This window comes from Physcomitrium patens, chromosome 1, assembly GCF_059467195.1.
Source record: "Physcomitrium patens ecotype Gransden chromosome 1, ASM5946719v1, whole genome shotgun sequence".
Classification (NCBI taxonomy): Eukaryota; Viridiplantae; Streptophyta; class Bryopsida; order Funariales; family Funariaceae; genus Physcomitrium; species Physcomitrium patens.
In genome coordinates this window covers 25,845,990-25,861,222 of record NC_143410.1, presented here as the reverse complement: position 1 = coordinate 25,861,222, position 15,233 = coordinate 25,845,990, and the positions used below count along the sequence as shown (strand labels likewise).

The window sequence follows — 15,233 nt, the reverse complement described above, 5'->3', positions numbered from 1 at the left end:
AATAACATCTCCTAAAGACAATAGACGACTATCTATGACTTCTACATGAACAAGTTTAGTTTTCTTCACTAATAATATGCTATATCTTTTAGCAAATTCTTCATCTAAGAAACATGCTAAGGCTCCTGAATCTAACAAGGTAGAGGCTTTGTGATGTTTAGATCCTAAAATAATATTTATCGTAAAATAAAGAGAAGGTTCTGAGGAGAAAATAGGACCTTCACTAGATGTTGTACAAGGTTCCAGCCGTATGGTCCCTATTATAAATGGAAAAACTTGTTTTCCAACATACTATCTTTTTTGATAGCCATACTCCTTATTTTATGCTTGCATCGCTTCTTTGAGGAATGTTGAGCAGTGTGCTTATATTATCCTTAATATAAGCTCAATCTTTCTTGACGATTACAAGTCTTTTCTTGATCAATAAGAGGTTTGAAATGTATCTCATCAATTTACATATCTTCTACTTCCAAATGTACGTGATGAAGAGATGTTAGTATTGCCATTGAATTATAGTAATGTTGATGTCCACTTGTATGGTTTTTAGATCAAAATTCAAAAAGATGATTGTCATACTTCACAACAAAGTCAATTACTTGTTTCAATGTTTGAGGATCAGGTAAGTTGAGCATTAATTTTTTTACCTCATATTATAATGCATAGAAAAATTGACAAACAAGTGCAGCATCATCCTACTTGATATCAATTGCAAGTTGTCAAAATTGTGAAGCATACAATGTTATTGATCGATTGCCTTATCGCAAAATATGAATCTTGTTGGTTGCAACACAAATTGCATCATGTTTTCCATACATGGATTAAAACTCTACCAAAAAAGCCTTCAGATTATCCAATATTGGATCTTGTCGTTCAAAAAAAGATGAAAACCATGATAATATTGAACCTGAAAGAAGTCTATCAATGAATCTTACTTGCGATCTTAAAGTTGGATAACTATGGGATTGAAGTTTAATCACAAGTTATACTTGATTGGTAAATCCTCTAAACTTTGATCTCGTGCCATTAAACTTCTCGAATAGGACAATTCTTGGTTCTCTAACACTAGAAGGGTGTTCGACTATAGGAGAAGGAACATGATTTGATGTAGATGTTGAAGCAGCTCCAATCATTTCTATATCTTCACTTCCTACCAATCTTATTGCTCATTAAAGTGGTAAATTAAGTTGATGCATCGTAAGTATTAACTTCCTCAATTGCTCTTGTATTTGTGCCATTGCACTCTTCATTTCAGCAAGTTCAGCCATGATAATACTTAAAAAAAAAGATATCTAATATCGCTCAAGACAAATAGAAGAGATGACTTGAGAACAAAGAAAATACTAAGAATAATATTAGTTTAAAAGAGGGTAATCCACAACTTTTAATATGCTTATGTCTTATGAAGAGAAAGGGATAATCTACTTTTAATCAAGATTAGACAAAGCTCTAATATTATAAGTACACTCTTATCAATTTGTCAAGGACAAGAATTTGATAAAAATAAATTAACAAGTGAGACTTTTTTCAAAGAAAGATAAAAAAATAGAAATAACTAAATATGTATATTAAGAAAGAAACTGGAATGGTTATTGCCAAAAGATAAAAAAAACTAGAGATCCTTGCAACTAGACTAGAAGCAAGAAAGGAGTTGACTAGAGTGAAGAAGGCTACACTCTTGCCTCTATATATACTATCTACGTAGGAGCTACATGGCGATGTTCTATAGGACGTCTAAAAATGTGTTAACTTTGCATAACACATATCTTAATTTATAAGGCAAGTTTTCTATGTAGGTGCCACATATTTAGTTTGTTCCACAAGCTACCAATATGCATGGCATTTGGTTAACTTGTTGACCAAGTTTCTAACTTATCAATCAAGTATAAACACATGTAAAATCAAAGTAGCATCTATGGAACTTCTAGGAAGCTTTTCTAGAAGATATTTTGAAATTAATCTACTTTTATCTACTTCTACCTATTCATATCACCTGCATTCTAAAAAGGCCTTTTAGGTCAACACACAATGTGTTGTACAGACCCAAAGCATTTTTGCATTGTTTCATGTGGGGAACAATAATGGAATAAAAGAATCTTTTGTTCTTGTTCCACCAATGGGGTTGTGACCTGTGGCTTCTCTTCATCCCTCATGTGGATCTCAGATGGAATCAACGATAAGAGGAAGAAGTAAACATAAAAATAAAAAAGGAATTTGTTTCAAACCACTTACAATTTTGATAATTCTGAAAAGAAAAGAAAATTGTTGGAGCTAGTGTTCAAAGATAAACTTGGCCACAATGTAAGATTTCAAATTCATGAATATATATATATATATATATATATATACATACATTTACACATACACTTTCAGATTTTGAAACTCAACTTCTCATAATCATTTTCACCAAATTCCATTAAACTTATGGACCCATGATGATTTCAGGGGTGACTGCAAGTATGAGCAAATGCACATTTAGATGTCAATGGGAATAGATAAATATCATCACTTTGGGCCTCCTGGTTCAAGCTTTTGAATCAACCTCACTTCTCCTTTACAACATTTATTATTTTGACTATATGGGTAATCTTCATAAAAGAATATAAATATATATTGAATCTCAGGTGCTATGGTTACCCATGAAGTTGTTTTGTATTATATATATAAGTATATCTATCTATGCAATGTAAAGTTCCCAAATGCTTGTAGCAAGGTACAAGGACCTTACCTTTCTGTTAAGAAAACAATTTTAATATGTAGCCCAGTACATCTTCCCAGAAGTGATTTCAGGGGTCAACACACCTAAAACTAATTATAAATAAGTCAACTGCTTCAAAGACTTCATGCATATCTCATTCACACATCTCATTGACTCCCTATGTAAAAATTTCCTTTTCATTGCATAATATGCTAATTCAGTTATTTTTTTAAATTAAAGTGATTCAAATTGTGAAACCCTTGTGAACCAGATTCCTGAGACTTTCCTCCTCCTGTTGACTAGCCTCAAGTCATGAGTCCCCAATGTCGGTTACATTTTTCTACAGCACTCAGAAATTCTTCAACAAGGTCTGTACATCAATCAACTATTCTGAATGAACCGCATATTTCAACCCCACCCACCAGAATGAAAGCTGTTGAAAACTCATCCACTGCAACATGTCAGTTTGGACAAATTCGGGTTTCATGTGGGTGGTGTGTTTTTATTGCTGTTTTTCCATGGCAGGGGGGAGAGGGGGGGGGGTGCTGCAACCAAGGGGTTTCTTTACCCTGAGACTGACTGACATTGCATGCTCTGCCTCTACTGCACAGGCAACTTCAATGCTGAAAGGCGGAGGTTACAAAAAGCCTCATTTGGGGGGTTTAAAGGCATGGGATACTGTGCCCCCTCCCAAATCCTGCTTCATTTGAAGGCTACAACAAACTTCTCTCAGGGTGTGTGTGTGTGTGTGTGTGTGTGTGTCTGTCTGTCTGTCTTGCTCATTCTCCATGTGTGTGTGAGTGTGTGTATTGAATAGGGCAGAGTTTAATCCCACAAGCACACTACATGTATATGTGTCTGCATCATTTGACACTCCTGTCACAAGTTTCAAGTCAAACCATGCTGCCTTGTCTTCAGTACCAGAAGAGGTAACTCAAGATGTGCTGTACCCACACCAACAAATCCCATTAATGTTTATTATTATTATTATTATTATTTATTTATTATTAATTAAATGATCAGTTGCCTCCTATTATCAGAGGAAGGGCTTTCACAGGTTGTGAAAAAACCTGGATGAAAAATATCCATTGGCTATAGGGTGAACATTTCTTCAACAGATTATTTTGTTTTGTTTTGTTTTGTGTTTTTGTGTTTTTGTGTTTTTTTTTTTTTTTTTTTAATTTTTTTTTCGTGGGTGCTCAAACATGTTGCAACAAATTGCTTTCAAACAACCTCATTAGAAAGTATCCCTACCTAAAGTTCCACATGTCTCCTTTAGCTACCATAATGATTCTACTTGGCAAGCCATCTGAAAAGACCCTTCCACCAGCTCTCAATACTTTGTGGCCCATTTTGAAGCTTCAGCGCAAACAACTATTGCTTGGACTACATGTACATACATATAGATAGATGTTTATTATATTTTTTTGGAACTTGAGGTCATAATATGTTCACTTCTACTATGCTTCACATTAAGAGACTGCAGGTTTGATCATTGCATTTGAAATTTTGTTCTTTTAGTAGGAACTCAACATGGTGAATGTGAATAGTTAGTTAATGTTTTGAATCACATATCCTGTTTAAAATCACATCTCTTTTGGAAGATTTGTTTGATTTATTCTGAGTTCTACTACAGTCATTGACTACATTCAGATTGCAATCATTCAATCATGTATAAAGTGATTTTCAATAACTGTATGTGTGTCTGTATACATGATTGTATGTGCACACACACACACACACACACATATATATATATATATATATATACATATATTCTGTATCTTGTTCTTTCATGTCTGGAAAAACACCATTTCCAACAAGTAATCCCCTCATGTACCAAGTTTAAGAATGAAAATTATAATGAATAAAGGAAAATTTTATTGAGTCTTGTGGAGTAAAATCCTGGCCAGATTTTTTTAATTTGTGAGATTTTGATTGAGCCATTTGACTTGCAACTCATGAATGTATCATCTGTTTTACACATAGACACAACACTAAGAATGAAAGAATCAAAGAGACCCAGAAAAATCAAAAAGGGGTAGACAGGGTAAAAAGAATCCCTTTTCTCAAATCAATCACCTTTCTGGTAAAGTCAGTCATTTTGTTTTTGTTTTTGTGGTTTTAATTTTTAATTTTTAATTTCTCCAAACTTTTCCTTCCACCACTGCCTACAAGTATCCTCCCCAACTTTGATAGAGGTTAGGAAACTTTCATTCAGTCAGAGGAGTGCTCAACTACCACCTCAGCAAAAAATTGCTAAAAATCACTCTTGTGTTTCCCTCAAAAGGTGGAACAATTCAATCCATGTTCTTTCCAAGTATTTATTTTTCATTTACTTACTTATTCAATTATAATTATTACAACATTTCTTTTTTTGTATTTTATTTTAAAAAAACTTTACCCCTGCTTACTCTTCTGCACTTTGTCTTATTCTCACAACAATCAAGGATCTGCTACTCATACTTTTTTTCCTATTAAATACTGAAACCCTAAATTGCATTGATTTCTGGCCACATGATGGGCGAAGCTCCCATGTCCACTTTTCCATGACTCCCTCCTCAAATGCCCATTTCCAAGGCAAGATCCCCACATGGCCCACTTTCAATGAAGATGCTTTAAAACGGATGAACTTACTAAACTCATCGAATACGGACGGATCCATTCATCCAAGATCAGCAGCTAAGCAGGCCTGGTGGGGTTAAGAGCATCCCCACCCATGCTCCGGTATACCGGGTCTTTTGCAGTGGCCTGATGGGGATGCTCTGATAATAGCTGAGGCCTGCAGGAAATGAGGACATGGCCTCTTCAAGCTGGAAGTCTCCAGACTCAGGTCCATGGAAGGTACTAGAAGGAAGAGGTCAAGGGAATGGCTTCTAACACAAAAATACAAACTGCAAGATGGTAAGCTTTTATGTCCAGCTTGTGATTACCCACTTTGGATTGAATTAATGTACATCTTGGACAATATATATATATATATATATATATATATATATTTGTATATATATTTGCATATGTGAGTAATATGCACTTCTTTTCAAAAAGTTTTCTTTTTTGGTTGGAAAGGTGTGTTGTTAAATGTGCACCCCCCCCCCTTATTTTAGGGGAATAAATCATACATTACATATTTGTACAATGTGATTTTTGAATGTTTCAAAAAAAATCATAATATAATAAATTTTGATGCATCTATTTCCATTAAAAATGATTTGAAAAAATTATTGTAATACAAGATTGGTATAAAAATAAATACTACCTTTAAGGCTTCAAAAGATGCTTTAGCTTCTTTGCTCTACTTAAGTTTGTCTTTACATATTAGACATGTAAGAAAAGCTACAAGTTAAGAAATATTCTTAGAGAAGATTTAATAATAATTAGAAAATTGTAAAAAATATTGAATATCTTTAGTTTTTTTTGAAATCTTTCAATCCATGATAGTTTAGAATTTTTTATGATACATTATAATGCCATCATTTGAAATGATGTATTCTAAGAAATCAACTTGAGTAGTATAAAATATAAACTTTTTTATATTGATATATAATCTTACATCTCTAAACTTATGTAATATGCATCAAATATGAAATTTATACTCTTTTATGTTCTTGGAGTAGATTAAAATATTACCTAAATAACAAATGAAAAAATTATCAAGAAATTTATAAAAGATATTATTCATTAGATGCTAGAATATAATTAATACATTTGTGAATTCACAAGACATTACATTATATTTGAAATGCCCATACTTGATTTGAAATGTAGTCCTCTATTTATATATTTTTTTTAATGCATATCAATTTATATACTCTTTATATATCTATTTTTATATAAATCTTTATTTGATTAAATTAATGAAAAAAAGTCTTAAAATCAAAGATAGAAGATACATATTCTTGATGGTGATCTTGTTGAATGCTTGATAGCCCATATACATCTGCAAAAATCCATCATTTTTCTTTTCAAATAAGATGAAAGCTCTTATTTAACATTTAAAATGGCATACAAAGTACTTAGTCAAGTTTTTGTCAATATACTCCTTTAATGCAGTCAATTTGTTTTGTGATAAATTATAGATTGGTCCAAATGGTGGTTGAACTTTATCTTCAAGATCAATAGAATAATTATAGAAAAAATGCTTTTAAATATATATATATATATATATATATATATACATAATTTTCAAAAATATCTTGATAATCTTCATATTGGCTTGGAATACCACTTGAAATCTTTTTTCTATCAAAAATAAGTATAAAATATATATTAAAAGTTTTTTTTTTTTGTTGCATGCATAAAAGTTCTTATACCTATCAATAAGGATTTGACTGTATTGGATTAATAGATTTTTACTCAATTAGTAGCATTTTGGACTAAACTATAAGAAAAACCAAGGTTATAAGAAATCCAATCTATTTGAGGATTATACTTCTTTAGCAAAAATAATCCTAAAATAACTAAATTAGATGAAAATCTAATAACATTAAATATTACTAAATTATTATAATCTTTAGTTGTTACATCTAAAGAAATTGTTTTATATGTAATATTTCCAAAGGAAAACAAACAACCATCTATGATTTCTACATGCATAGATTTATTTTTTTAACAAAAGATATTTTTTGTTTTTTAACAAAGGCTTTGTCCATAAAACAAATTGAGGCTCTTGAATCTAGTAAAGCAAAGACTTTGTGATTTTTTGATTCTAAAAAAATTTCTATTCTATAATAAAGTGAAGGATCTAAAGAGAGAATATGACCTTTATTAGGTGTTATGTAAGATTTCAACCACATAATCCCTATTATAGCTAGAATTTTTTTTTTTTTGATTCATTATCTTCTTTAGCAACTGTGCTCTTCATTTTGTGGTTGCGTTGTTTTTTTAGATAATATTAAGTAATATACATAGGTTCTCTACAATATAAGCATAATTCTTCTTAATAGCATTGAATTTTTTTTTTCTCAATAAAAGACTTGAAATATACCATATCGATTTGTATAGATTTTGGTCTTCATGAATAAAATTTTGTAAGCTTGGAGGTTATTGCTATGGCTTGATTTGTACCTCTTCAATCAAATCTTTGTTTTTGACATCTTTTAAAGAATCAATTATTATATGCAATGGCTTGAGCAATAAATTGCTTTAATAAGCTTGTTTTTAATATCATCAATAATAAATCTATCATTATTATTTAATCCATATAAAAATTAATTAATAAAGAATTTTTAATTTTAATTTATATAATAAGTGAGATTTTGGAATTTTGCAGCATATATGATGACTAAACGTGATCTTTATTATAAAAATATAAGTTTGATCTCTACTTTCCTATCTCAATTATTTTTTATAAAAGTGATTATAAATATTTTTAAGAATTAATTTAAATTATAGAAAATACATAAATATTTTTTCATCAAAGATTTTAAAAAAAAATGCTCTTAGAGAGAAGTGCATTTATGAATTCAATTTAAATAAATTTATGAAGGTATTGAGAAGGATGCAACCTTAGATAGAGCTTTACTTATAAAAATCTTTAAAAAATTTATCTTGTTTCATTAAACTTCTTAGGCATACTTATCCTTACTTCTTTCTTACTTGGAATAGCAAGATTTTTTAGATTTAGTTGTGAGTTTGATCCACTTGCTTCTTTCAATTATACAATTTTTTGGTATAGATTTTGAATTTTATTGTTGACCTCTTCCATAGGCATCAGAATACTACCTCTATGGTTGATGTTAGAAATACATAAGATTTCTATTCTAAAAGAATTGACAAACTTATAAAGATCTATAATAGTTAAAAATCTATTCTCATTCATGCTAAGAGTAGTATCCATGATTTTTTCTTCTATACATAATTCAAACAAATCTAAAAATCAAATTAGAGAAAGGTAATCTATAACTTCTAATATTAAATAAAATTTTCTATAAAGAAGAGTAGTCCATCTTCTTTGAAAATAACAATAAGTGTTAAAAAACTAAAAATGACTTTAAAGATAGGTAGTATACAACCTTTAAAATATAACAATAGAAGTGAAATAATCCATTCACTTCTAATACAAATAAAGATAACAAGTTAGTATTCTTATCAAACTATCAAGGACATGAATCTCAAAGAAAAAAAAATTGATTACATTCTTATGTCACTTAAAAAGTCTAAAAAATTATTCAAAGAAGATAATATATTGAACTAGAATTTCCATTGCCAAAGAAAAAAAGTTTAGAAAGACTTGAAACAAGAGTAAAGACTATAAAGACATTAAGAAAAGTAAAGAAGACTTCACTGTTGCTTTCATATATACTATCCAACTAAGAGTTATGTGGCAATATTTTATAGGACCTCTAATACATGTCTAATTTACAAGACATATGTCTTAACTTGCAAAGTAAATTTCTTTTATGTACACCACATTATTAGCTTGTATCATGAGCTATCTAAACATGCATGACATGATTAACTTATTAGCAAAGTTTATAACTTATCAATCAATTAAAAATATGTATAAAGTCAAATATTCATCTATAAAGCTTTTAAAAAGCTTTCCTATAAAATAATATCAAATCTACTTATATTTATCTTCTGCTTGATATTTCTTATCTTGATAAATATGTATGTCTATGACATTGGATTGCATTGAAGGTAGAGAGTTGAATGCTTTAGAACTTGTAACTAACATTGAAAGTTTAAAAATTGGTGATAATATAGTTGAAGGATTTTTGAAATAGTCTCATATATTATTTTTATGTGATTTTATAATATAATATACAAAATTATTGAAAAGACTATATTTTTTGGGATAAATTTTAAATCGTCTTAGATAGGCAACCTTAGCTATTTTTTAGATACTTTGATATGTTAGAAGTAAATTTAATTTATGGATTTCTAAAAATAAATATATTAAATAATTCAAAAAAAATTAAACAAGTTTTTTTATAATAAATTGTCAAAAAATATATAATAACTTTATTAAGATATTATGTAAATAATTTTAGTTTTAGAAATTATTTATATAATATTAGTTGATATGAGCATAGTTGAAATATATATATATATATATATATATATATATATATATATATATATATAGGTTAAAAGTATGTGCCAACATTTATCAACAAATAAAAAATGATCTTAAATTTTGTTCAAAACCTTATTAATATAGCTATTGTATTATAATTTGTATTCCAAATGGCTCAAATATTTGAACCCTCGCAAGATTGAAAGTCTTATTTGAATTGATTCAACTTCATTGTGTGCTAGAAATATTCATGATGTCAAAGATTTCATACTTATATTCAAAGCAAAAATAGAGATTTATAGAAGATAATGAGTATATGCAAACAAAGCTTTAAAAAATAAATAATATAATAACTAAATTTTTACATAAATATAAATTATATTATGCTCATTATATTGCATATTTTGTTAAGATAATTAAAAAATATGGATTTTTTTAAGTTTCTATATATATACAATGTAAAAACTAAAAGTACTTTTATTAAGATCTAAGAAGGAATCAAAGCATTTAGCAATGCAACACAACACACCTGATCAATATTCCATACTTGGACCTATATAGCCTCAAACAATAACAGCTAATGAACTTGCATTGGCAAATACACAATAAGTTGAGACAAGCTGGTATAAATATATAACAATTTAGGCCATCTGTAAGCAACATACGTGATTGCAAGTATCTACTTTCAATTTATAAATACTTGAATAGCATCCTAACAATGATTCTCTTACTTCTAAGTTACATATCAAGAGCTAACTTATTGCAAATTTCTATCATTTAGTCTAAAAAATGTGACAACATAAATTATAGGATCTTTGTGATGGAAATTATCTAAATTTTTTCTTTTTTCTTTTCTTACCATTGAAATCAGTACCATGAAAAGATTTATTTTTATTAGCTTAAGATTTTTCAATAATAACATATCATTGAAAATCCTAATGTATCTTTTTTGACATGCATTATGTCTTTTATTGAAATAGTGCATCTTTGATTAGCACATACTTGCAAAATTTTCTTGCAAATATTTATTGAGAATAAACAAGAAAGCATTCATTTTTAAAACCATTAAAATTCAATTGCCTCAAATAAAAAAGAAGATCTACAATTCCAATTTATTAAAAGATAACATCCAAAAAATCTACAACATAAAGAAACAAAATCTCAAATTATAATGCTAAATTTCCTTAATCTAAGGAACAAGGCAGAAACAACAACAATAATATCAAAAAACAAAAAAGAATAGAAACATGAACCTTGACATGGCGAGTTGTTAATTTGTTTGTTCCACAATTTTGTCACAATGCGAGCTATAGAGAAGAATCCAACCATTTTTAGATACATTTATGATTATTACTATAGTACACTAATATTATAATAATTGAGTCTTTTTCTAGAATAATGTCTATAGATATATAGGTGTGATTCTTTCAAAATAAAGTAATCTTTATTATACAATGAACATATTGATTATTTATACAATATAATAAATAAATTCCTATAATTTTTATATGATATTAGGGCAAATCTAAAATCTTCTATGAAGTTCTAATAGAATTATAGTGACTTCATTAAACTTCACAATAGAGACAATAGTCTTCTATGAAATCTTTATTCAATTTTTTCTTAAAAGTTTGAAAATATTAAAAAGAGAGTTTTTACCTCTAGATATAACATGCTAAATACATAGAATTAAGAATATTTATAAAAATTTCAATTTGAAAGTAAAAGCCTTATATTTATTAAACATCTATGATATTAAAAAAAATGAGAAATAATCAAATGATGCTTAAAATTAAAAGAAACAATATTTTATTATCATATTTTTATATTCTATAGAATTATTTAAAATTTATTCTTTAATAAAATCAGATAAAATAAAATTTCTTCACAAAATAAATATCAGTTATATTTCTAAGTTTAATGGTTTTTATTTTAATATATAAAAATATTAAATTATATTAATTTATAAAGTAAAAATATTATAATCTCTATTGAGTGGTAAAAATTGGTGAAACCAATTCTAATTCAAATAATTGCTAGAACTCTAACTTCACATATTAAAAGAATAGAAAGTATAATCAATTAGAAATATAGAAATATGTTGTTTCTTTAACTATTAGTAATGATTGTCTTGAAAATAATATTTCTCTATATATTCAATCAATTCAAACTTCATATTAAGTATAAAATAAATTTTAAAAATATATAATTGAATTACAAAATGTAGTAGCAAAAATTTATTTTAAAAAAAATAATATATAATTTTAAATAAAAAAATATATATTTTTAAATAAAAAATAATTAAAGTTTCTTAAAATCATTTATAATTTTATTTCAAAAATCCACCAAATATTAGCAATAAGATTATAATTTGTAGATGATAAAGCAACATTGATCATAATTATAAGCCTTTTTTTAATTATAATATTTTAATTTGATTCCACAAAAGACAACAAGATATAATTTTATAAATTTAAATAATAAACTTGATACAAAAAAAAATTGATAATAAAATATGAATCTTAAATCAAAAAAAAATTAATATTTTATATATGAAGTAAATATTCTAGAATTGGAAATAAATCCTACTTTACAAGAACTTTAAAAGATCTTTAAATTTAAATTCAAATTCAAATTAAAAAGTTAAAAGTAATTTTTATCTAAAAAAAGATTTTTTTAATACTACAAATATTATGTTTTAAGAAACTTAGGCATATAATTTAAAATTGTAGAATAAAAATTATTATTGAATTATTGCATCTTAAACTTAGACATATCAATTAGCATAGATTAAAAAAATTCAATTAATGGCATAAAAAATTTATTATTTTGATATTTAAGGAGCAACTTTGTACATACCTTATATTAAATAAAAACAACTCAAATACAAACTCTTTAAAGGAGGGCCATAAAGAGCTCAAAAAGTCTTAAATTCAACGCAATTGGATATGTACAATCTAATATAAGTTGGAACCTATTCTAATTGTTACTACTTCATATGATTTATAGATAACTTATCCATATATTGTTATGTATATTTAATTCAATACAAATCAAAATAATTTTTGTTTCAAAATATATATATATATATATATATATATATATATATATATATCTATTATAATCAAAAAATTAAGATATTAAAGATAGATTGTGGAGAAAAATATGTATTTGACAAAAAATTTAAGTTTTGTGTCAAAGGAGGAATTAGAAAGAATTAACTATAGTATTCTTATTACAATAAAATGGAATTTTTGAATAAAAAAATAGACTTTAATGATGGCAAACTTAGCCATGATATCACATACTAAATTATTAAAAAGCTTTTGGAAAAAAAATTCTTTTTATAAAAAAAATATCTTTAAAATAGGAATCCTAGAAAATCAATTTTGGTAAACAAAATATCTCCTTAAACATGGTTTTGTAAAAAAATAAATTTATTCTACCTTCGAATTTTTACAAAAAAAGTCTATATTGTAGTTTAAAAAGAGACAAGACTAAAGTTAGGCTCACATTTTATTGCAGTTATTTCTTAGGCTATAGTAAAAAATCTAGAGATATCATCTTATAAATTCTTTTAATAATGGTTTTTATATCTCAAAATGTTAGAAACTACCCATATTGAAGAAGAGGTTGACAAATAAAAAGATAAAGAAGAATTAATATATCTCAATCTGTTAATTGTTCCTAAAGATCTACAAATACCTTTACTTCTATTTAATTAATCTCCATCTCAACCTATTGATTCTAATCAGCAAGCTTTATCTATGCAAGTGAATTTATCACAAGATACTTTAAAAACTATAGAAAATCATAAAAATTCATGTTTAAGGCACCATAGAAAAATATAAGATCCAACTAGTAGCTATAAATTTTATATAAGTACAAGATATAGACTATGCAAGAATCTTTTCTTCTATAGTTCAAACTCAATTCCATAAAATTATTACTAGCATTAGCTACACAATATAATTTAGAACTTCATTAATTAGATGTAAAAACAATGTTTTTGTATGGATATTTAGATGAAGAAATTTATATGAAACTACAAAAAGGATCAAAGTATTATTTATAAACTATGTATTTATCATAAAAACTAAATCCTAAGCAAATTTTATTACTATTCAAATCCTTATATGGATTCAAAAAATAAATTAAAATTAATATTAATTTATTGACTAATTCTTATTTTTTCATGGATTTTTGAGATTAAAAATTGATGAAAATATTTATATGAAAAGAAAAAATAATAAAAGATTTACCATCTTAATAGTCTACATAAACAACTATATTCTTATTAACAAAAAATTACTATTCATTCAACTTCTTAGAGACATTCTTTAAAACAAATTGATATGAAAAATGAAGAAAAAATCTATTACACACTTAATAATGCTATTAAGCAAAACAAAGAATACAATTGAAGTATTTTACATCAAATAAGTAATTACTTTCTAAACTCAACAAACATAAAATTAAAAATTACAACCATATTTGTACATCAATATAATCACACATGTTATTGAATTAAAAAAAAAATGTCCTTTTATTCTTGAGGAATAGAATTTAATAATAAGATTTATATATTTTTAATTAATTAAAATCTAAATATATATTTATATTAATTATAGATTAGATTGTACATATATTATTAGAAAAATTAAATAAATATTTTTTAGTCTTAGTATATCTAAAATTCAACTATAAAACAAACTATAAGATGTATTAAAAAAACATGTCGCTTTGGAATAAAATACCAACTATTAACTATATGCAATGTTGTCTACAATTTCTCTAATGAAGATTGATCAAGCAATAGGAATACTTATAGTTCAATTCATTTCTTTTAGCAAGGCATTGGTTTTGTGGAAGAAAGAAAATAACGATAAAATATTGCATTATCATTCATATAAAGAAAGAATATGGCTCTTCCTAAAGCTACAACTAAATTAGTTTAGCTTTGTAAATTATTATTCAAATTAAGATTTCTACAATCTACTCCTACTATTATTTATTAAAAAAACCAAAGTCCTATTACTCTAAGTAAAAATCTTAAGTATTATTTATGCACTAATCATATTAATTTTTATAATTAGTTTACTAAAAAAAATATAATAATAAGAAGTTCCATTAAAATATATTTCAAACTTAGACATGATTATTGATATTTCAACCAAATCTTTATCTCAAATATATATATGTATATATATATATATATATATATATATATATATATAAGATATGTATTTAATACTTAAACCTCAAGACTATTCAACTCCTTAAATTTAAGCTTTAATGACTTATACAAATCATTATTATACCTATCATTTTTACTTTTATAAAAGAAATTTTTAGCATTGCATTTATTGATGTTGTTCTACATTTGATCAATTTTATGATCTTTTTCTAAACTCTTCTATCCAAGCCATCAAAATCTATTCACACTTTGATATGCCTTAGATTAGAAGACATATCAATCATCAAGATTTTTTATCCAAAATCTATCAAAATGTGAAT

At 26.3% G+C, this 15,233-nt stretch overlaps 1 long non-coding RNA gene across 2 annotated transcripts; it reads left to right on the top strand.

Moving 5' to 3' along the window:
• Positions 1-652: 652 nt before the first annotated feature.
• LOC141046270 (uncharacterized) lies at positions 653-3,561 on the top strand. 2 transcript variants are annotated; one of them, XR_012219070.2, is made up of 4 exons: positions 653-2,298; positions 2,443-2,580; positions 2,967-3,063; positions 3,307-3,561. It is a non-coding gene; the product is annotated as an uncharacterized LOC141046270 (long non-coding RNA). The 2 variants fall into 2 exon arrangements; XR_016505778.1 differs by lacking the exons at positions 2,967-3,063; positions 3,307-3,561 and having other exon boundaries at positions 2,443-2,641.
• Positions 3,562-15,233: the final 11,672 nt, after the last annotated feature.